Raw genomic sequence first — 24,684 nt, 5'->3', positions numbered from 1 at the left:
GGAAAATCATCCTTTTCTGGTCCATGCCACTTTAAAGTAAATGACATTAGCATTTGAAGAGAGCTGGGCTCTGGGTTGTTCCTTCCTCAATTAACTTTTGCCTGCAGCCAGGAGGTAATCAGATTTCCTGCCTCTGGGGTCACAGAGGGGTTTGTGTACCTACAGTTTATAATAATTAATACAAATACAAAATTGAGTTTTAACCCAAAGATATGTGCAAAAAACGATCACGGATGACAGTCCTTTCCAAAAGACGGGCCATGTGCGATTTAGTTCCATGCAGGATGCTATCGTTGCATGCGAGCATGATGGTGTTATGGTTTTATTACAGCACTGACTATTCAACAGGGATAAAAGGATGCTATTGTGTTATGGCAGCATGGGGGTGCGAAAATTGTATTAAAGTGCTGTGGGCTTCGTGATGAGGATAGATTTCTTGCATGCACCACTTTTATTACCACAGCCTGGATTCTATTGGCGAGGGCTGCTTATTACAGGTCTCTGAAAGCTGTAATGGAAGTGCTATCATTTTATTGGAGGGCTGTAGAATGCTGTTCAGTGTGACCCTCGCCCTGCATATAGGTACAAGCAACGAGTAGAGTAAAGCAAGGACAAGAGTTATGTTCAAAGGCCAGTAATACTACCAGCCCATAAATATGCCCGTGCTAACAGCCCTCCCCCCGCCTTGCTCCATCTCTGTGCAGTTCCTACTCTGGCCACAGACAGTGCTTTGAATGACATAACAGATAATCCTTGGTCATGTGCACTACAATAGTACCATCCATATTCAACTCATTCTTCATCTGCAGATATAAGAAACGTACTACCCTCCCCACATCTCGCGCAAAGGGAGCATTTAGTGCATCCCATTGTGAGTCACCAAGCTGATATGGGGAAAAGAAAAGACCAAAAACAAAATCAATAGCCTGCATCTATCAGGAGGCGGGCAATATAGGCAATCCCAAGTCCTGTCACTCAGGGGAGTTTCAGCACATCTTTTGTTTATGTATTTAGACCTTTATCGGGCTCCAATGAGGTTCTTTGTGGCTTTGTTCAACCAGATGTACACATTCCGCTAAAAACCTGGGAGTTTCAGTATTATTTAAATTGTCAATATAGCAGTTTCATTATGAGTACGTTTAAATAATATTGCACGATTCAATCACAAAGCTCTTAATGGGTTGTCATATTTCCATAAACGTGTGCAGTTCCTCCCTATTTCTAGCTGTAATATTTTCCATTGTATAAATGTTGCATACCTTGGCCCACCAGAGCACCAACACAGAGGGCCCCACCTGCTTCTATTTCTATGCAACCATGACACATGCTGCCCCCGTCATGTGGATCATTCATTTGCCTTATAGGCCTTCATTTGATAATTCACTTGTTCATCCTGTGCCCCCATAATGAGCAGCACCGGGTCTTCTGGGCGAGACCCAAACACAATCATTGTAATGCTCGATAAGACTTCCTTCCATTAGGGCTTAAACAGAGGACATTCCTACGAAATGTGTCCCATTGAGCCAATCCCTCCACAGGCCACCCAGTATTCCCCGAAGTTAAGGGGAACATGTGCTGTAATATCTGTGGCGTCAGAGATCACCAGTAACACATTGTATAGGCATTCTCCTTATGCTGCACACATGAGGAGGAGGTTTCTGCCCTGCCACAAATCTCATCCCATTGTTCCCCTGGTCACCATCAATGTCTCTAGCCTTGTATAACAACCGATACTGCTTGCCTGTTAGGAGGATATAGTACTAGGTTTTCAAATTCAGTTGGGTTTCTGGACCCTGCTTCCAACCTTTTACGATCCAAATTCCAGTGAGACAGATGAACACATCTATCGTGTTCGTTAATGCCTAGCAAAACATTATTTTACATTCCTCAAAACAGGTGTCCCATCCTGAAAATATCCTTGGCTTCCAAAGTCTTGTTCGCTGAATTTACCAACCCTTGTTTGAAGTCTGGATTGTCCCTAACCGGAGTGAAAGGACTATTTCTGGGGAAGTGAGGAAACCTTTCTCAAGACCATGGCCAATACCATAGAATCATGTTTACTGATGAAATTCTGCCTTGTTCGGAAAGCTTCAATTGCGAGAACACCCACGGCCATCGCCAAATATCCCATTTCATTTATTCCTGCCCAGTCCTAACCCAGGTTAAGGCACACAGCATTTCTGGATTTCTCTCCACAGAAAAGCTAGCACATATTTTTCCATATTGGGCAAAGTCACACCATTTTCCATTTTGAAATTAGAAGTAATTTTTTAGGGACTCATGGGTGTTTCTCATCCCAGATAAGGAAATAAACGTCTTTTGGGTCAGATCAATTTGTTCCTTCTGTGTTTTAATTGGGAGAACGTAAAAACTATTAAGCGTATGTGGTAATGTGGTGATTTTCAGAGACGCCATTCTTCCCATCCATCACAACTCCAATTTGACCCATTTCATTAGGTCCTTAAAGGACTCCTGGAGAAGACATGACATTCTGTGGCTGTATAAAGTGTCAGGGTGATTAGTAAAATTAATTCCTAAATGTTTGGCATACAATTTATCCTAATAAAATGAAAATGTGTTCTGGATACACTTAATATCAGCAGCTGGTCCAGAGATTTTTGATAATAAGGTTTGAAGTCAGAAACCATTCCAAATGTCACTAATTCCCTCATGGCCACTGGGGAAGTCCCATGGATATCGCTCATCACCTGCGAACAATGCTATTTTATTTTCTAGGGACCTTCTCTTATAGCCCTTAATCTGGATTTCAGCCCTAAATCTCTGGGCTAAATGCTCTATAGCAAGTATGTAAAATATGTGGCGACAGCTGGCACCCTGGTCTAGTACCTTGTTCCAAATGTATACATTAAGTGAGATTTTTGTTTACCATAGTCTGGGCGTGGGGGAATTATATTTTACATGTTCAGTTTGCAAATGTAAGGGCAAATTCACATTTAGGCAATACTAATTTAAAAAATGCCATTGATAAAATACCAAACTGCTCAAAAGCTTTTTCTGCATCTAATGCCAGTAGTGCCAGGGGTTTACTAGTCCATTTGGCAAAGTCCAAATGTAAGATGCTGTGAATATTGTGTGTCACCTCTTCAGAAGAGGACTGTGTACACTTTCGTCCTGAAAGGGTCAAACGACATTTACCCTATATGCCGTTTTTGAAACTGAGATGTATCATCTCGGAAGAAGATGAATGAGTCAAACAATTGGACATCATGTCAGATAAATTCAGAGATCGAGGCTACAACAATATGTGTATTGACCAAGCCAGAGCAACAGTAACGACAAACTATTTCAACACCCAAAACCAGCAAAACATCTCCTGATTTGATTTACATCATGACATTTTCTAAACAGAGCAGAGTCCTTCAAACAACTATTAAGAAGCATTGGCAAATTATTGCACAAGATGGATCATTACACCTTTTTCCCCGAGGTCCCTATCTTTTCTTTTAAAAGAGGTTGTAACCTGCAACAGGAACTGGGTCCCATGGAACTGAACACATTTGAAGTCACAATCTACACTAGGCACCCATAAAGGGTACTTTTCCATATTTGAGTTGCAGCAATTGTAACTCTATCATGAAAGGCCCTTTTATGTATCATCTATCTAAAGGGCTCCAAATAATGACAATAGTCACTTTGCCATCTGTGATTCACAAGGGGTAAGTAGCCAAACATCAAAGAAGAGGAGGTAATTATGAAAAATTATTATCACAACGGGAGGCATTTTGGATTGATTTTCTGAACACACTAATCCCTAAAGGGCTAAATGATTATCACAAACTACAAAGTTTCTGATAACTTTGTGATGAGTCCGTTATTAACATTAAATCTCTTTTATCACCTAACATGCAATTTATAATAGATATGGAAATGTAGAGATGAGTAAGGGTTTGAGTGTAGATTAAGACTATGCAATCTATTGCATTGCGAGCCATTTGTTCTGATCTTTATTCAACAATTCCACGATGAGTGTTTGGGTGGAAGTTGAAATATCTCTGTTAACCATGGTCTATGTCTATTAATAGTCTGCAATTGTGAAGGAGAGCTATATTTTGATAATATTTGGAGAATGATCAGACCCATGAAATTTCTTTTACTGTAAATTGATATAACTCTTAGTCCTTTACTTCGCTCTTCATTTAATAGTAGACTTTGTGGTCTTAATAAAGTTTCTGAAAAATATTATGTTTGGGAAGAACCCTGAGTTTATAGTGAGATGATGAAAGGCTAAAACCTTTAGCACTTTGAATGGTTGCTTTGATGGTCACATTTCACAACGATGTAAAGACTTGAATTGTGTCTACAAGAAATTGGAATATGATTTAGAGGCCATGAAATTCTGGATGGTCCCGGACTGTGTACACTGCGTATCATGATGACATAATCACAACAGATTTCTATGATGTCACCTAGTACTTGTGTGATGACAAGTACACTCTCTTATATTCTTCACAATCTTTCACCCATCATGAAGTTTCCCATCTTGTGTTATTTTCTAAATATTCATTGATGTTCTGTTGAATGTTCCCTCGAAGAGCGGGTCAATCAGTAAACCTTCATTTAGCCGGCAGGAAGGAAATCTGGTGGGGGCAGCTCGGGCTTTGCTAATGTCATGACAATCCGGGCATGATCGAATACACTCCTTTGGTCTATTTCCGGCTCCCAAACTAGGTCACTAATAGAGGGACTTGAGTAGGAGGTAATTGAGCCTGGTTTGTATGTTTTATAGACACATGAGAAATGTGTGTATACCCTTTCTGTACCATGTATGACCTTCCAGTTATGTTATTTATGTTATTTAGCTAACCTTTCGGCCAAGGTATGTGAGCAGGATATGCCTGCAACATGTATATTGTCAGTGTAATATGGTTTATGATCTGGAGAAACATACAATAGAATGTTTGGCCCTGGAATTGGAAAACATCCACAAAATAGTTACAGACCCCTTGACTGGGGAACTAGTATAATTCAACTGTAAACAATAGACACCATCCCAACGTTTAGCAGGGTAAATATGCTCCTGCCCTCCATTCTGGATTACTCTCCCTGTAGGGCAGGGGTCTGCAACTTGGAGCTCTCCAGATGTTGTCACTACGACTCCATTGACTTTGCTGGCTAGGCCTGATGGGAGTTGCAGTCCAAAACATCTGGAGAGCCAAAGGTTACAGACCCCTGCTGTAGAGTTGGTCACCTTTGAGCGTCAATGGTTCTTTTCGGTTGTCTGGTCCTTTTCTGCCACCTCTTACTGTGCCGGTCCGAATCTTGGCTAACAGAAGAATCCACATGTGAGAGATGTGGAAGCTCCCAGAAAATCCTTTGCTTTCTTAATGGTGTGCAGCAACACAATTTGACCATTCAGGTTAAAGATCAAGCGGAAGGAAAACTCAATGGCCCTCATTACGACCCTGGCGGAAATCAACCGACCGGACCGCCATAGCGTAAATAGCGTTTCCGCCATTGCACGATGGAGCAAAGTGCGGCTCATTCCGACCCATCGGGCACGAGCACCACGCCATGGCAGAAGTGCAAAGTCCGCGATCGCAGAAATGACCCCAAAACGGCCCACACCGCCGCCGTACGGCGCCCTAGGTGCAATACCGCCACCCATCTTAGCGGACACCGCAGTGAGCGCCAACCGGAAAGTACAGTGACCGTAAATATACGGAAACGGAAGTAAAAGCATGGTCCCGGAACGGGAAACATCACGCCGTACACCTATAAAACCACAAATTCCACACAACCATTAAAAATACTACCCTGAGACACATCCCAACCCGTCATCCACCCTAGTGAAACCAAGAAAAATGGGAAAAGTAGCGAAGAAAGCGTGCGACCGCAAGCGGCAGGTCCACTTCTCCCGTGAGGAACTCACCGTGCTCACAGAGACCCTCCAGGAGAATGCTGCCGCTGTCTTCTCCACGCAAATGACCAGGACGGCACTTGCGAACAAGAAGGCCATATGGGCCCTGGTGGCACAGCGGGTAAGTGCGGTGGGGACCGCACCCCGCAACCCACAGCAATGCAGAAAGCGATGGGACGACCTGCGGATACGCGTCCGTAGCATACTTTCTGCCAACCGCAACATTGCCACAGCTACCGGGGGAGGATCGGAATCACCCATCAAGTTGACCCCCTGGGAAGAAATCTGTGCCTCCACCATTGGAATGGAGAGCATAGAGGGAGTCGGAGGGATGGAGAAAGGAGTGCAGACATCCGAAGAATCAGGTAGGTGTCCCAAATAAAACAATGCCAAAACCACAATGTCCAATCATGTGAAGTACCACGTGCCCACATAGTGCAACAGTAACACATGTCCAGGAGAACGTCCACATACATAGGCCTGATAGCACACTTTAAAACTCACATCAAATACATAAATAATTAAAAATCCTAAAAACACCCTCTACACGTGCAGCAGGCACACCCTAACTGCAGGCTGCCAAACAACTGCACCCTCACTCCACACACAAATGAAACCACCTCCAAGGCCCCGACCCAAATCACCCTCATGTACCACCCCAATGCATGTGATACATTGCCATTCCAATTCCCACAGACCCATTAATAACGCTCGCCCTCCTTTACTCCACCACAGGGTCCGATCCAAACGACGAGCTCCAGGACACCCCTACCAGCACACCTGCAAAGAGGGCCAAGACCAACGGCCAAAGACCCTCCACCTCAGCTGCACGCATCAAGACACGGAAGCAGCACAAATCAAGTGGCAGCACAGAGGAGGGAACTCCAACAGGCACCCCAGCAGCCAGCATGCCCACAACAACACCACCACAGGTCCCCCCAATGGATGCCACAGTAGGCACTGCTTCTGGTGGCAGCAGCACCATGGGTGACACTGCATTAATGGCAGCATGCTCCGACACAGAAAACGGGGATGTCGAAGTTAGATCCATCCATGACCTGTCTCAATCCCCCTGTCTGTTCCATCCCGTACACCATGAGGATACCACGCAGGGGCACCCACAAGACGACGACTGGCGATCCCCCACAAGCCCTGTGGCAAGGCAACATGAGGTGATCAGCCACTCTGTGACACCACCGCAAATGGCCATGGCCCAGCAGAGGCAACAGTCCCTCGACCAGGTAATCGTGCAACAGCAGCAACTGGCCACGCTCCTCAAGGACCATGCCGATGAATGTGGGGGCACTAAGGCAGACATAGAAACATCAACTGAGACACTTAGGGCAGAAATGGAGAGAAGTACAGAGACACTAAGGGCACAAATGGAGAGTAGCACCGAGAGCCTGAGAGTAGAAATGGAGAGAAGCACCGAGAGCCTGAGAGTACAAATGGAGAGAAGCACCGAGAGCCTGAGGGGGGAACTGCATGCGACGTCCAAAGACGTATGTGCCGAACTTGCCGCAGTGCGCCGTGTGCTCACTGAGCTCTCACAAACCCTTAGGGACATGCATGGACGTGAGCAGGCAGAGACATCATCCGTTGCAAGTTCCGTCCAGGGCAGCCCCCAACGTAGATCTGGGAGGAACCTGCGCTCCACAGGCAGGGGTGCCCCTGATACCCGCAGAGGGGGCTTGCAATAGCGACTGCCCACTGACAATGAGCATCTTTGGACACTGGTGTTCGGGGGGGAGGTAGGAGGGTGGAGGGGGTGTGTTGGGCTCACTTGGGTGGCGGGTCGATAGGGTGTTTAACATGATATCACATATGCCATAAACAATGCACGATCATCCAATGAGATGTGTGGACATTGATCTTTGTGTACGAGGCCATTATAGGCATACAGTCCATATTGTGCATGTTCCAGACACACACAGTGCCACGAGTCCCGTGTCCATGTATCAGCCACCAGGCGTGAGTGCTAGAAGCATGCATCTATGAGATGCTGACGAATGTCACGGCCCTCCTGTGCCTCGCAGACTCCTTGAGGTGCTGCCACATCCCCACCCTCATCATGACCATCTTCAGGTGCTTGCAGTTCTGCGTCAGGGGGCATGGGCACATTTCTACGTACGCACATGTTGTGGAGCATGACACATGCCATGACCATCTTTGCAACCTTCACATGGCGGTACAGGAGTGCCCCGCCAGACCTGCTGAGGCAGCGGAAACGAGTCTTCAGTAGGCCGAATGCCTGTTCTATGACTACACGGGTACGTGAGTGGGCATGGTTGTAGTCCTCCTCATGCTGGTCCCGTGGGTTCCGGACTGGTGTGAGGAGCCATCTCTTCAGTGGATACCCGGCATCACCTGTATGTGGACAATAAAGGAATTTTGAGGAATGCCATTGCTACGTACGCACCCCCCCCCCTTCCTGCCAGGTCATTGCCGCATCACATACCCCACATCATCATGCATGAAATGAGACTCACCGAGTAGCCAGGATCTGTTCCCTGCGTGTCGCTCCATGTAGCGTGGTATTGTAGAGTTCCTCAAGACCATAGAATCATGGGTTGATCCAGGGAATCGGGCACAACAATGTGTAATGATCCTGTTGGAGTCACACACCATTTGTACATTCAGAGAATGTAATTGTTTTCGGTTGCGGTACTGGGCCTCCATGGCATGTGGGACGACCAATTCCACATGGGTGCAGTCGATGGCACCAATGCAACCCGGTATGCCGGCAAGTGCATGGAATCCCACTTTTGTGTTGGTAATTTCCTGCTCCGAGCGTGGTAGAGAGATGTAGTCGTCTGCGTGCTGCAGGAGGGCATCGAGCACTTGCAATAGTGTCCGTGAGAACAGTGGCTGTGATATGCCATGCAACTGTCCGACTGTGTGCTGGTAGGTGCCTGTGGCCAGGAAGTGGAGTACAGACACCACCTTCAGTAGGGGTGGGATGGCGGTTGGGCTATCTATCATGCTGACAAGGTCAGCCTGTGTCATGTCCACAATGGCGGTTATGGTGTCCCGGTCCAAACGGTAGAGGGTGTGGATCTGCTCATCAGTGAGGTTGAACGGATGTGCTCGGAGGCGTGGGATTGCGGGCTACCTGCGTGGTGGTAGTGGCTGTGCTGGCGGCCCTTGCTGGCCCTGCCTTGCCCTCCTCCTCCTCCTGCGTCTCCTCCGTGCGGCCGGTTGTAGTTGGTGTTCGTCTTCTTCTTGAAGTTGGAGTACTTGCAGTGCTATCAGGTCCCCCAGGGCCAACATAGCTAGTCCTGCCGGTAGCATTTCGGAGTGGGTGTGGTTGTGGGAGGAGACTGGGTGTGCAATTTATGTGTTTTCAGGCTGTATGGCCTCCACCTGTGGTGATTCATTCCACCTGTGCAAGCTGCTCTCCCCTTTGGGCGAGCACGTCCCGCACACAACGCTGCAATTCGACGAATGGCATCTTGCTATTACAATCATGTATTTGTACCCGATGGCAGTGTAACATTGGTTGATATGTTCATTCGGCTATGGTCCCATTGTTTCACATACTATCTTTGCAGTCGCGAACAGGCTTGTGAAGGGTCAGTGGAACGTAGTACTCGAGTAACGGTGGACCCTCATGCAACACTGTACCAAGGTTCACCGACGGGCGGGGCGTCCCATTTGTGAGTGAAGGCAGTTGCCATTTTCACACACAGCCGCACTAGATGGATTAATTTGTGATTTCAAGCGGCCACAGATGCCTTTTCGACGTGATGTTGCAAATGAGGAATTCGAAGGGCGGCGCTTTCGGTTTTCAGCTAGCGGTGAGGAGATGCCCACAGGTCTGACTGCAAATATAACGTTCTATTGTTCAATGTCCTTGGGACAGGGGCCATGGCGAGGATGCAATGATTGATATGAATAGTTTGGGATGCGCAATAGCGAAGTGGGCGATGAGGCCGGACGTTCCCAAATACATGTTACTTCACAACACTGGAATTACGGGCTGGGGCACAGTGGATTTTGCAGGCTGCATAACGCACAGACTCAATGGAAATTTCACATGTTATGTGAGTATGGAAACAGGCGTTTTCATTACGGGATGAGGGAATGATGTATGGATGCATGGACAGATGATTTGATACAGAGTTTGCCATGTACAGGGCTTCTTGGAATCTATCCGCCTCCCCTGCGCTATGTGATGCAGGGCTGCCATAGTGGGACCATCGTCTATCTGGCCTTGTTGAGCCCTCCCTGTCTCGACGCGCCTTCAGACACTTGTGTCTATGCACGTTACCAATCCCATCTGATGGATTCTGTTTTAACAGACGCATGCACAGGTACACTCGTTTGTGATAGTGTTTTCACCTCGATATAGATAGTTATGATTCGCAAGTGGTTTTTGGGTGGTGATGATCCTTTGGAGTGGGCTAGTATGCATATGGCTGTGGATTTGGTGTGATCATTGAAGTGAGTAATTCAAATGTAGTTCTGATGGCCATACTATTCTTTTTCATTTCATTTGGTTGACAGGTATCTCCTCCCCTTTTGCCACTGCCATCTGTATGCCACTCCTGCAGATGGATTTTACTCCCGACACCTGCTGCTTCGTGTTAATCAGTGGAGCAGCATTACGATCTTATGGGACGATCGCCAATGGGCCACATGCCCTTACGCAGTACTAGTGGCTAGGAGCAACATTTCGGCCTTTCAGCTGGACTAGTGCCTCCCTATTGGGACGGCCCTGCGGTTCTAGGCGCTTCCATGTTGCCTTTTCGTACGAGAATGTAGCCCCTGTGTACCATGAAGGAACAGGGCGTCACACAAGAAGTAGCTGGTCATTTATTGCGGATGCAGCCCACAATGGTGAAATGTATTTTGGAGTTCATGGCCTAATGGCTGTATGGGCTTGGTGAATTTGTTGTGCATTAAATTTCTATTCTGATATGAACCGTGTAGCGTTCTTCTTTGCAAGTGATGTGGCATATTCCTATTTGGGGAGCGATGTATTGTGAGGAGATCTGCATTGGGTTCCAGCTTCGGAGTATAGTTGCGTGGTACTGTGCTGGGCGCGTTTGCCTACGAAGCCCAGTGAGGTCAGGGATAAGGGCTGCCAATATGACTGTTTTGATGATGTCATGCTCAGGGCGGGGGATTAGCTTTTGTGTAACAGATGCCGGTCAGCCAGTTGGATTGGTGGAATGATGTGATTATCGGAATATTGCTGGTCACAGGTGCCTGTGTTTGCGTGCGTTTCTTGGTGGGAGACTGAGGTCATGTCCATTTGTATAGCTTCTGTATTCGTGCCATCTGTGCCCTGCAGCTCCCATTGGCCCCTCTTGAGATTCATTTGTTCGTTGGCAGGCATGGATGACTAGTACATTTCACTGGTTGCATTGTGTGACTTCATTGCACCTACGGGGAGTTGTACAATGTGGCCAGGGAGCGGTGTACAGGCACTCAGTAGGGCCGTTTACGGTTCGTTCGCGATGCCGTACTTCTCACCATGGCGGAATGGTACTTTCCGCCGTGCTTGATGGCGTTAGGTGCATGTCCGCTAGGGTCAGAATTCGCGTACCGTTGCGCCATGGTGGTAATTACGGTTTGGCATGGCGCGCGCGCGTACTTGGTGCAGTTAGCGTTGGCGTTCACTACGGTGTTGCTAATGGCATCGTACTTTGCGGTGACGGGTCATGATCGCACCGAGCGCTATTCGATGGCGGTATTGCATTTCCGCCATCGTTTTTCGATTTCCGCCAGGGTCGTAATGAGGCCCAATCTGTACTGGATGGTGTGTCTCTCACCTGTAAAACTATTTCCTCAATTTACCTCCTCTTTTGCATGGTAGTAGTTTCAGGATCATGAAAAAGATGCATCTTATGACACTCTTGGTTATAAAAGAGAACTTGCATGATGGCATCCGATGTAAGTCATTGGTCATATTGATATTCAGCGAAGATTCTCTGAGCACGGTCTACATGAACTTCAGTGGTTTCGAATACTCCCAGCAGCTCCCGAAAAGGGGATTGAAAGTTGTTTGTCATCAGGGATGGATGCCAGAAAGCCTCCAAAGCGGCATTTTTGTTTAAGCATCTTTCCTCTCGTCTGGCTTTACTGAGAGTATGTGGTCACTAGATGAAAATGGTGCTGGACCAGCACAGGAGAGGGTCTGATGTTACCTAATACGGTATAGCACCTGCATCCCTGTAATGTTTCTGAAACCCCAGCGTATAGGTATGGCTGCTTCCACTTGTAGTATTAGGGGCTCTCCAAGTAAACCCAAAGCAAGCCAAAGCAACTCTGTAAATCACAAACACGCTCACACAGAATAGTGGTTCCCCTTGCTTTACATAACACATATTCTCTCTTTCCACAACTTGGTTCTGAGCTTTTAGGTCCAGCGTTCCTTTCCAAGTCCGAAATATGGTAAGAGGTCCCAAGGTGGGTTTGCTTATGCTATAAAGAAACAGCCCTCCCTCTCTGATGGTGGGAACCCATGGTAAAGGAGGAACTGGGTCCTATGCCTAACAAATAAAGTAAAAGAGCTTGCAGCCTGCAAAGATTTCTACTGGCCAGGAAAATGCTAATGCACATTCAGCTTTATTTTAGATAGACATAGGCAGGTCAGAGTTAACCTTACTGGACATTATGGTGATTGTGGATAAGCCCAGTCTCTCGAGCGCAGGGAACTTTGTAGCTCCAGGTGTTCCCAAAGTGACGCCTTTCACCCCAGGCAGGGACTGCCCGTCAAGCGTTTCTGGGCTCGACAGCGATCTGGATTACACATTAGTGCGAGCCTTCTCCACACACTTCACATCAATGCTGTGCAAGCGCATCAACAGTTTTAGGAGGGTTTCCCATGGCCACGTTATTCTTATCAAGTCAGCTTCATCTAAGGCACTCATCAACTTTCCTAAGAAACTTTCCTCAGAAAATGTCCTGCCATTCCGTTTGGAATCTTACATTTTTCACAATTTGAAAGATTGGGATCCTGGCTTGAGACTTCTTTCATACATCATTGTAATGTACCATAAACTGTCCAATTTACGTCTTTTACATTTAAGAACAGTAGTCTGCTATCCTCAACTTTAGGATGGTGAGGGGGAAGGGAGAACTAAGCCAGGAGGAGTAGGAAAAAGTCTCGTTTGATTTTCCCCAAGACCCCAACCTCTTGATGGCCTATTGTAAAGTGGAAACTGTAACCAAACCCCGATTTGATGTTGGGGACTTCAAGTCCAATCATTCCCGGAGTACTGGGATGAGGAAGAGGACTGCAGAGGCACAAGACTGCAGGTTGCACTAAGTTAGGAGGAATGACCCACACCAAAGGAGGACTTGGAGGCATAAAAAGCCCCCTCAGATGCAGGCCATTAGTGAAGGAGAAGAAAACAGCAGTAGCAACAAGTGGAGCAGTTTGGTATTCTCCAAGAGGCAGCAGAAGCCGAAAGTGAACAGGCGCAGACGCCTGGGTCCTCAACAGGGTGCAACTGTAATGCCGGTCCAGAGCATGTCTCAGAGACTTTGCAGTTGCAGAGGTCGTGTAGCAGAAGGTGTACCATTTTGCAACTTTTCCCATTGTCATATGAGCACAGGAGTCAGAGGAGACCTGTGTTGTTGTCGGAGCTGGGAGAGCTCTGAAACTGACAGATGCGAGCAGCGGGAAGCCGTGCAGAGGAGATTGCCAGGCCGCGCAGGGTAACCAAAGCAGAAGACATGGAGACAGCGAGGTGAACGGATGGGTACGCCAGACCCGGTGAGTTCACTGTTACATTCTGACCCCAAAGCACTCCATAACCACCAATGCCGTGTCAATGCGATTGAATCCCACAATAGAGATTAACTAAGTAGAGTTAAAGCGGACAAAGTCCTTTTTTGAATATCGAACAAATACAAAGCAGAATTTGACCTCTAATGTGAATCACCCTGATGAGAAAAGGCATACAGGGTGAATGAAGAACTGGATAATCGTACCAGAGCAGTGCGATTGTGACATTGTGGGGCAAAATAAGAGTCAACTATCAGAGGGAGCAATACTTGAATGTCGTACAAGGGACATTGTGGAAAAAGAGGGAAACTACAATTGCCAAAGCCAAAAGAGAAACAAAACTAGGCCATTACAAAATAACCAAAATTTCCCAAACCAAAAGAAGGTGGTTAAGATATTAAGCAACGATACAAATTGATGCCCCTCTAGAATAGTGATGCCAAAAGACAATGACTTAAGCCTGCATTGCCAAAGCCAATGAAGTGTACAAGTTGAACAGAATTCGTATCAGCAGTTGGTTGACAGAAAAGGGGAGAGACAAGAGTGGCAGGACGGCTGCCCTTCCGAGGGAGAATATTCAGAGGGAGAAGAGCATAACCTACGAAGAGTGCAGCAGATACACTGGTGAAATAAACAGCACCATTGTGGTTCTTTTTTCCCCTAAGAAATTGCATATTCTTAATGATTGTGAAGGGCAACATTGTTAACCTTTACCACTGAAATATCTACAAGTAGTAGATGGTTCTGGCCTGGCAGGAGATACACCAGATCAGGAAGTGTTGTAGTGTGTTGATCTGTGCTGGCAGGAGAGTATGTCAGTACAGAGAACATTGTTGTAACAATACTTGCAGATGAAAGGACCAGGTGAAACGTATTGAAGCACTGTGGTGTGGTTAACAATCTTGAAGCAGAAGAATAACTAAAGTATTTTTGGTGAATTAAAGCAGAAGCATTCTGAAATGTTGATACTATTGAAACAAGGGTTGTATGAACTGCAGAAATATTTAACATTGTCAACGAAGTGGTTTTGTGTACTATGGCTGTGGATTGATAGCAAAGATATTTTTCTTGTTGAAAACAATGAAGCAAGGAATTATTATAAGCTGAAGAGAAGACGTTGGGTAAAGGTTCTGATATAAAGAGAAGAAGGGAACTTTGTTGAACTGTTGGTTGAATACTATCTTGGAACTTTTACTATCAAAGTGGAACAAAGAGACTTGAACTGGAACTGTGTGTTACAAAACAGGATTTTTTGAACTACTTTTGTTCGGAGTATTTGGACAGAATCTAGCTTAAATCTGGGAAAGGGGAATTCACCCAGATTAGAAGGAGAAATCATTGTCTATGATTTGAAGATAACTATTGTACTGATTATTATTGAACTATCTATTGCCTTGTTAAATTGTGTATGTTTACGTGTGAGGGACAGAATCATTTTGTTAGCGAGTGTTCCTTTAGTTTATTTGAGGCAGGGAAATCCTCACCAGGGTAGGGATAGTGAAGCATTTATTCAACCTTTTAAGTTAGTAAAATGGCATCTTTGAAAAACCTTCACAAAATTGTCCGCTTCACATTTCTGACCCCTCACAAACCTACCCAGCTTTCACTTTGGCATGTTACGACACTTTCCCAACCGTCCTTCTTCGATCTATTAAGATACCTTGATCCACGGTATCAAATGCTGCAGACAGATCTAACATCACTAGTAAGGACATCTCGCCCGTATCTGATAATCCCAGACTGCTACCAGGGCCGTCTCTGTGCCAAATACAGGCCGAAACCCAGATTGGTGGGTTCTAACAAGGCATGTTTATCAATAAATTCCTGAAAATGGACAGTAACTGTTTTTTTGCAGTACTATTCCTGGTCGGGGCAGTCTTGCCACAGGGCGATGGTATTGAAATTCATTGGGGTCACAGTTAGAATCTTTCAACAGAGGGGATGTTATGGAGCGTTTAAGCTTGGTTGGGACATGTCCTTGTGATAGAGATAAATTAATAAAACGTAGTCATGGAAGAGGCAGTATCTGCCGCTAAACACTGTGCTGCACATGCTGGAAGTTCAAATAACAAATAATTTGTTGGTTTGACTTTCCGCATCAGACTCAAAATAGTATCCTCCGACACTGGTTTGAATTCAAACTGTAAATCTTATGATTCCATGTTAGTCAAAACTGGGGGTATTGAATTAACCATGTTTCACAGACACCAGGAACACGGAGAGGGCAGCAGCCCTTTCCCATCCACATCATCCACTTCATTGCCATCAACGACCCCAACGTGTGCTGCAGGAGCAGCCAAATCAGTGAACGCTCTTCACGCTAGTTACAGGCCAAAGGTGAGCAGTTCCATAAGGCAATATTCTTCTCAGAAGCTTAGGCCATTGCACCTGAGCCCAATTATTCCGGCATCCGATTCATCTGAATTCAATGCACCAAGGCTGACTCCCGCTTTAATGGCCGCTGCCGTCCCGTGAACAGTACGGCACTGAGGTCGTTGGTCTGTTGCTAAGCAATAGCCATTGTTACTTGAATCCACAATTTCCGCCGGAAGGCAGAAGCCGGTCCACTTCAGACAAGGCCCACGGGGAAAAGGCCCTGTTTGCGCCTGTTTGCGCACGGGTACGCCTGGCCACTCTCCGTCCCAACGAGTTCCTCCTCATTTTGAGGCTCCACCACCAAGACGCCATTCAAGGTACTCTCTGCACTCCTTGTGATTCACATAGGTTGATATGCATCTCCTCCATGATCTACTTACATAACCTCAACGCCTGCCCGGCGCCATATTAACTTACTACCTGAGAATACCTCACTAACTTATTGAGGGTACTTCATTGCGTTTTGCCCGCCTGGGGCCATAATCTACTTACATAACCTCAATGCCTGCCTGGCGCCATATTAATTTACTACCTGAGAATACCTCACTAACTTATTGAGGGTACTTCATTGCATTTTGCCTGCCTAGGGCCATATTAACTGCCAATTTAATGCATTTCACCCACTTGGGGCCATATTGACTACCAATTTAATGCATTTCGCCCGCATGGGACCATATTGACTGCCAATTTAATGCATTTCGCCTGCTTGGGGAAATACTAAATTGCTACTTCATTGCATTTCGCCCGCTTGGGGCCATATTGACTGCCAATTTAATGCATTCCGCCCGCTTGGGGCCATATTGACTGCCAATTTAATGCATTCCGCCTGCTTGGGGCCATATTAATTTGCTACATCATTGTACTTTGCCCGCCTCCTGGGGCTATGACTAGCTTAACCAATCAATGCATGTTGCATGCTTAGGGCCATATTAGCTGTGCCACGTTACTACTTTTGCCCTCCTTCTGCCGGGCTTGCCGTTTCTTACCAATGTATCCTACCTCTCCACCCCGGTTACCACACTCATCCACATATCAACACACACCCCATACACCTCTCCCACGTCACCCCCTCATTGCAATAGCACTCACTTTAGCCACACTCTTGCACTCAGTCCCGAACACACCACCCACCTTCAACACACACTTCTCCCCACTCTCCTCACAAACCCACCATGCTTCCTTGCTCCAACACCATGAGTAACCTCTCCATCCCTCCAGACTCCCTCAGCCACCTAGGTACTAGGAACTGCAAGCTCCGAGCACGCACCAAGCCCTTGACTTACCCCAGCACCGCCTACACCACAACCAGGAGATACCTTGAGCTAGGCTCCCACACCACAACGTATTCTCTCCATCTCAACCCGAAGACCAAACACTCTCATGGCCGGCCTAAGACCCCAGGCCAGACTACACTTCAATGACCCCCCGCCCAACCCACCCACACCCTCCTGCACCCCCCCTACCTACCACGCATGCCGCAACCTCACCCCCTCAATCACCAACATCCGGCACCCCACCAGTTCCCCTACCCCCACCCACCACCATAAAAAGAACAAGCCCCCCATGCCCTCAAATGCGCCCTCATCAACGCCCGTTCTCTGCCAGCTCACGCCCTCGAGATTAATGACCTCATTACCTCTTGTGACCTAGACCTACTTGCTATAACGGAAACATGGCTCAATGATGCATCAGGCCCTGCCATGTCCCTCGCTCTCCCACAGGGCTACTCTGTCCTCCAGCAGGACAGACAGCTCACTAAGGATGGCTGCGTTGCTCTCATTTCCAAGAACGAGCTATCTGTAAGACTGTGCAATCACACCTGGGAAAGTAATGCCGACCTCCTCTCTGCCAAACTATCTCTGTCTACTAACTGCACTATAAACGTACATATCATATATAGGCCTCCCGGCACTACCCCCGACTTCCAAGGACAGCCTCTCCATGTACTCAGCAACAAATAAAACATTTCCACGAAATCCATCCTACTCGGTGACCTCAACCTTGGCCTCACCGACCCTAAAGACAAAGCAGCCTCAGCCCTTGCCAAGGAACTTAAAGACCTAGGGTTCGCTAAAATAATCAAAAACTCAATCCACTGCAAAGGACGCACCCTCGATTGGGTAGCAGACCTCAACTGCTCATCCACCATTACCTCTAATACAGCATACCCATGGACGGACCACCACTGCATCCAATTCTCCGTCCCGACCAAATCTACTGCTAAAACACTCTTCTATGCACCCCCAGCCAAGGTCAGAAGTTCAATAAAGTTAACAGCAGAACATCTTTGCCTCCTCTTGGACGTCAAAGAACTCAAACCCCTGTTCACCAGTGACCCTGGCGCACTTGCTGATCTCTACTCTCGCACCCTCACTAAAGCCATTGAAACCATAGCCCTGATCGAAGCAGAAAAGGAGAAAAAATCCATGCATACTAACTCATGGTTCACGGATGACTTACTTACCCTCCGCACCAACAAACGCACTGCCCTCACCAACTGGCAATCCAACCCCTGTGACTCCACTAATGCGGAATTCAAACGTCTATCCGCGCAATACAAAAAAGCCATATTCCTTGCTAAGTCCAACGCCTACAACCTGCATATAGCCAAAGCCAACTCCAAATCCAAGGAACTGTTCACCATTTTAAAAGATCTCACCACTCCTCCCACCAGCCCTGATGAAATCACTAAAGATGAAGCCTGGTGCTCCAGCATACAGGCAGCCCTACTTAATAAAATCACCACGCTCCAAAGTAAAATACAATCCCAACGCAAAGCACTACCCAAAAACAACTGTCATGTCTTGCCATGCTCTCCCCTTCCTAAGCCCAACACCCCGCTCTTCTCTTTCAGAGAAGTCTCAGAAAAAGAAGTCACAGATCTAATCCAGCACCTCAAACCCTCCACATGTAAAGGAGACATGTGTCCACCCAACATTTTGAAATGCTGTGCTGATTCCCTGGCCCTGCTCATTACAGCATTCATATTCATTAATTCTTCATTCACCACAGGTACCACCACGTCTAGCGTAAAAGAAACCTGGGTCCGACTCCTTCTCAAAAAACCACCTCTAGATCCCTCATCCCCCAAAAACTACCACCCATCACCACCGTCCCATTCCTCCTCAAAATCCTAGATAAAGCGGCCCACAACCAGATCCAACACTTCCTTGAATCCAACGCCATACTAGGCAAAAGGCAATCTAGGTTCTGCAAAGGCCATGGCACTGAAACCGCCCACTTGGACCTCAAAAACCAAATAACCGAGATAATGGACAAAGGCAAGCCAGCCCTCCTACAACTATTGAACCTGTCAGCTGCGTTCGAGCTTGTGGATCACAACATTCTTACCTCCCACCTCACACGCAGCCCACTTCTCCAAACAGGCCTCCTCCTGGATAATGTCCTACCTGGAAGGCAGAGCCATGAAGGTTTTCTCTGACATGGGCTACGCAGCACCCACCACCATGCACTGCGGTGTCCCCCAGGGCTCATGCACCACACCGACCCTCTACAATCTGTTCACCAAGCCCCTCTTTGATAAAACTTGATTCACTCGGCATAGCCTACACCAACTATGCCGATGATACACAAGTCCTTCTCCCCCTTACCGGCTCGTACGACCAAGACTCGGCAGCCCTTCTACAGATATACTCCTCCATCCAAGCCTGGATGGCAACCAATGGACTATGCCTCAATGGAGACAAAATGGAGATCATCCTCATAGGCCCAAATGTAATACTATCCAAACTCAACCATAAATATGGTTTAGGACGATTGTACCGAAAAAAAATGGTTGCAACGACCAAAAGTTCTAAAAATGCTACCACCAAAGGTTCAAACACCAAAAGTTTGAACTTTTGGTGGTAGCATTGTAAAATAAAATGGGGGCTGGGGAGGTGGGCCTTTCGTTTAAAAAAAAAAAAAAAAAAAGAAAAGGACCCTGCAGCGCCAGTTCCCGACCACGGAAGTGAAAGGGAACTGGTGCTGCAGGAACCCAGCGTGAAGATGAAGGTAAGTGGGGTTTGTTTATGTTGGGTGTGGGTGGGGGTGCTGAGGGTGTGGGTGGGGGGGTGTTATGGGTGTGGTGTTTGTGTGGGTGTGAGAATGTATGTGTGTTCGCATGAGAAAGGTGCAAACTTTTGGTAGTTTGCACCTTTCTCATGCGAACGTTTTGCCCGTGGTAGTTTCAGCCACGAGCAAATCACTTAGATTCATAAATATGACCACTTCATCATCGACAGCACCAACATCCCCATATCATCCTCAGTGAAAACCCTCAGGGTTTACCTGGACTCCACCCTGTCCATGAACTGACAGGTCAGCACCATCGCCTCTGCCCACACCACCAAACTAATTAACACCATCAGACCATTCCTCTCTAACCAAAATTGTCTATCCATCGCCCGAGCCACAATCGGAGTGAAACTGGACTAATGCAATGCTCTTCTTGTAGGCACCTCCTCCAAAAACATAAGCTGGCTCAAAAGTCCAGAATAATGTGCTTAGAGGAGCCCTCAAATCCCCAAAAATGACCATATCACACAGGCTAGACGGGCTGCCCATTGGCTCACGGTTAAGGAAAGAATCACTTTCAAAACTCTCACCTTAACACACAAATGTTTAAGCCTCTCTGCCCTCATATACCCATCCGAAACCATACTCAGCGATACCTCCTCACGCCCTAAAAGATCCCACTATGCCAACCAGCTACACATCCCACCCGTCAAAAGGGCCAAAGCAGATGGGATTGGCTTCCCCTACTTAGCACCCAAACTGTGGAACGCCCTGCCCAACGGCCTCAAAGTGGAGACTTCCCTTACAGCTTTCCGCCAAGGCCTCAAAACTACACTATTCAACTAACTCTCCGCTCTTGTACTGCCTGTAACTAAGTATGCTTCTCCCAGATCACTACCATATAAGTAGCCAAACTTTGTCTTTGTCTGTATACTGCTTCTTCCTTCTGAAACCAGTCATGCTACTCTGTAACCAAGCATGCATCCCCCACCACATTAACGTAAGCCGTTTTTTGTTTGTATACTGTTTTTCTCCTTGCAACCAGTCATGTATTCTGTAACAAGTGCCACGATGCCCCAGGGCTCCTGTGCGCTATACAAATGTGAATAAATAAATGTCTGAGACTGTCGGCTTTTTCAATTCAATCTTTTCTTGAATTGCTTTTTTTTTCATGAAGAACATATTGAATGCATTAGCTTGTTCTTTTGAAGGTTCAATGGCTAACAAGATGCTCCTGGGATGAAAAAGGTTAGAGATAAATGAGAAATGTTCTCTTGGTCTATGCTGATTTAATTATTTTTTGTAAAAACTCTGATTTGGCTTTAGAAATTCCACCCTTGTAATCATTCATTACAATTTTTGCATTCATAGCTGTATCTGATTTATGATTTATCCAGATTCTTTCCATCCGCCGATATTGTTTTCTTAATACAGCTACAGCTCTTTCCTTCTTTCCTCACATTACAGACCTCCAAGAAGGCCCACCACCAGCTGCACCTCCTCAGAGGTACTCTTCCTTTTCCCAGTTTCCCCCAGAAGCTCATTGTCTCCAGAGCCCTGGTTCTCTCTAGGTTGGACTACTGTAACAGGCTCTTTCTCAATCTGCCTTCCTCTACTCTCCGCCCTCTGCAACTGATCCAGAACAGGACTGCGAGACCTATCCTTGGCCTCGGGCCCAGGGACTGTATCTCTCCAGTCCTGAAATCTCTCCACTGTCTCCCGGTAGCTGCAAGGATCAAGTTCCAGACCCTTTGCATCGTCCACAAGGTTTTCTGGGGCCAGTGCCCGCACTACATTCAACACTCTCTTCCTAAATACCTTTCTTCTATAGGCCTTCGCTCGGCTGCCTCGAGCTCTCTGAGGGTCAGACGCTTCTCCAGGCAGACAGCAGGGGGCAGATCACTTTCCTCTGCAGGTGCCTCCCCCTTGAACGGTCTCCATGCCCCTGTCAAACTTGAGCCGTACCACCAAGTTCCGGGAGCAGCTCAAAACCTTTCTTTTCTCCCGCACTTTCTCTCCCTCCTCCTCTGCTGACCTTGCTGTCTGCTGCCCCTGGTTGCTTGGTTACCCTCAGAGTCTCACTGGGTACCTGGCTCCTCTTGACTGGTCTCTCGCCCACTGCCTCCGGGCCGGTCACGCACTTGGGGCTGTAACTGTAACCTCTACAGTCCCCCGCCTCGATGCACTTACCCAGCACTGCGCTGTCCTGGCTGCATTTACTCAGAGCAATACTGCCATTATTGCACTTTCCCCATCCCCCCTTGCATTTCCCCTGTCCCCTGTACTTTGCGTTACCGTACTTGCACGATCTGAATCACACAATACCTAGTAAGATCGTTCGTCTTGTCCTCCCTCCGTACCCTGCCTTGTCTTGTCGTGCCTAAAAACACATGTGTACAGGCACCTTATAAATGACTTATCATATCATACAGTTGCAGAGTACCATTGATTGGACTTTTGTTTTAAAGCCTGCGATACAAGTGGTGCATATTCAGTGCAAATGGCTTTCACAGTTGAGACTCCACGTGCAATGAAAGCATCACATAATGGATGCTTGGGCCACTGTGCTAGTGAGATGAAATTATGCTATGCTAGTTCACCCCGATGGAATGATGCCGTGCTCAGTGAAATGGGTATCGGAACTCTAATATGTTGTAGCCTCTGACTAGTCTCTTCCACCAGAGTCCTTTGAATCTGCCTGGCAGTGCACTCTGATTGAGTGTTTCCATCAAAAGATGGATAGGTTGATGCATATTAGTGATATATACTCGTCCATGGATCAACTTAGTAGTGTGGACAGGTATTCAAGCCGGTCCAAAATAAGTGGTAGTTACATCGCCAACAGCCCGAACAACTGTCTCTTGAGGTTGCAAGTATTTCCTCAGGTAGGCCTGTTGATACAGAGGGTGAGTGGTCAAAGTCATTGCATAGCTTGATCCAACCAATTAATGAGGTAACGCACCAAACATGGACGGATTCATACTAAGCACCACAGGAGGGCTAGGTGCCTGAGCTAGGGTAGGGCAGACAAGCGTAAGAGTGGTCTGTAAGTAGGTATGGCTGGCAGACAATTATGGCATCGAATAGTTTGAATATTTAATTTGTTGTACATAGACAAAACTTACCGACTCCCCTGTGCAGCTGAGAGGTAGTGAATGTATTGGATATGTAAAGGCCATTCAATGTAGACAATGGTCAACTTACATTTGTCTCTGAAAGGCTTGAATTTGAAATAATAATCTCAGGCATCTATCCACTGTACTCTGAACTCACATGCGCCCACACTTTTTGAGAACGCAACTTTCTCTAAACATGCATGTCCCGACTTTCACTAAGCATGAGTGTGTTACTTTCAGTCTGTACCTGGGGGAGGTGGAGGTGACTTTGAATACAGCTCTGTGGGCAGCTTTAAATTCACTTTTGTGTTTGTGTATTTTCTTTTACTGTCTTGGCTTGTGCAACTTTCAATCTAAGTATGCATGCACAGCTTTAAAAGGTATCTATGTGTGGTTTTCATCTTGCGTGTATTTTCGGGCTGAAGATATACTATTCCCCATTAACATGTACAATGTTAACCGCCCCTGCCCTTCCACAGTACACATGAATCTGCCTGTAAACTGAAAGGTAAGAATGCAGCGGTCTGCACAATACTTTTTTTAAAAGAATTAATTCTTCATATCCATTTTTGTTGCACCAACATTTTAGCCAGGACTATGGCCTCCCCGGCTGCATTAATGCATGATATCACCCTAGTTGATAGTATTTTGCAACTATATTATACCCCAAGATGACTCTGGACTGGCTTAAGCCACTAGAAATTGTACTTAACTTTACCAATGTCAATTCCACATTAAAGTGGCACCAAACTGCATTGTTTTAAATGTTGTTTCTCAATACAAAGTAGACTGGACGTTATGGAAACAACATCTCACTTCGTATTCGATGTAGATGGAGGAACACAGGGCATGAAGATGGCAGTACCTGTGTTCCGGTTTTGTAATTGCATTTCCCAGATTTCCCTTTCCTTTATCATCCCAGATGTTACCCTGGTCAATCTGGACTGGGGTTGATCAGGGTTTAATTTACCTTTTTAATATGGCTTCTGATTTTCAAGAGTCAGCCGGGAGCACACTCAACCTGAAATAATTCCTTCAGCAAACTCTCTCTTCAGGTGGCATATCTGGAACCAAAATTCCAACATAAACTGATCATCCTTCTCTCAATGGACTGGTCTTCCATCTGCCTGTGATCAATCATGCATGTTCATCTCCCTGTGTTCTATTATCATCTTCCTCTCTGTCCCTATGTGCATGCAAATATATGATCAGCAAGGGTGGGAGGGAAAACTACTCCTATTGAAGAAAAGCCTATTTTGTTTATGCATTCTGATTAAAATATGCTCAATTAATAAAAACGAGCCTTTTCAGATTCTATAGATCTATAGGCATTTTTAGACACTTGAAAGATTGCATTAGGAAACGATTTGGCACAGTTACGCATTCTTGAAATTTTTTGCCCATTCTAAACATGGCACACTATATATTTTGTAAATTTTATATCAGATATTACTTCCATCTACAAACTGACAAAATGTTGTGTCGATCAGAGCTTCTGTTGCGACTTAACGATCAATTTTGTGATAAAACACTTAATGTAAGATATCCTTCATGTTAAT

General features: G+C 46.4%; 1 protein-coding gene across 1 annotated transcript in view; it reads left to right on the top strand.

The window, feature by feature from the left end:
* Nucleotides 1–24,684, top strand: part of NOL4L (nucleolar protein 4 like) — an 843,583-nt gene that overhangs the window by 325,754 nt on the left and 493,145 nt on the right. The window lies entirely within an intron of this gene.

This window comes from Ambystoma mexicanum, chromosome 3p (genome assembly GCF_040938575.1).
Source record: "Ambystoma mexicanum isolate Mex_15411 chromosome 3p, UKY_AmexF1_1, whole genome shotgun sequence".
Taxonomy (NCBI): domain Eukaryota; kingdom Metazoa; phylum Chordata; class Amphibia; order Caudata; family Ambystomatidae; genus Ambystoma; species Ambystoma mexicanum.
Note: the sequence above shows the minus strand (reverse complement) of the source record. Positions and strands in the feature narration are given on the sequence as shown.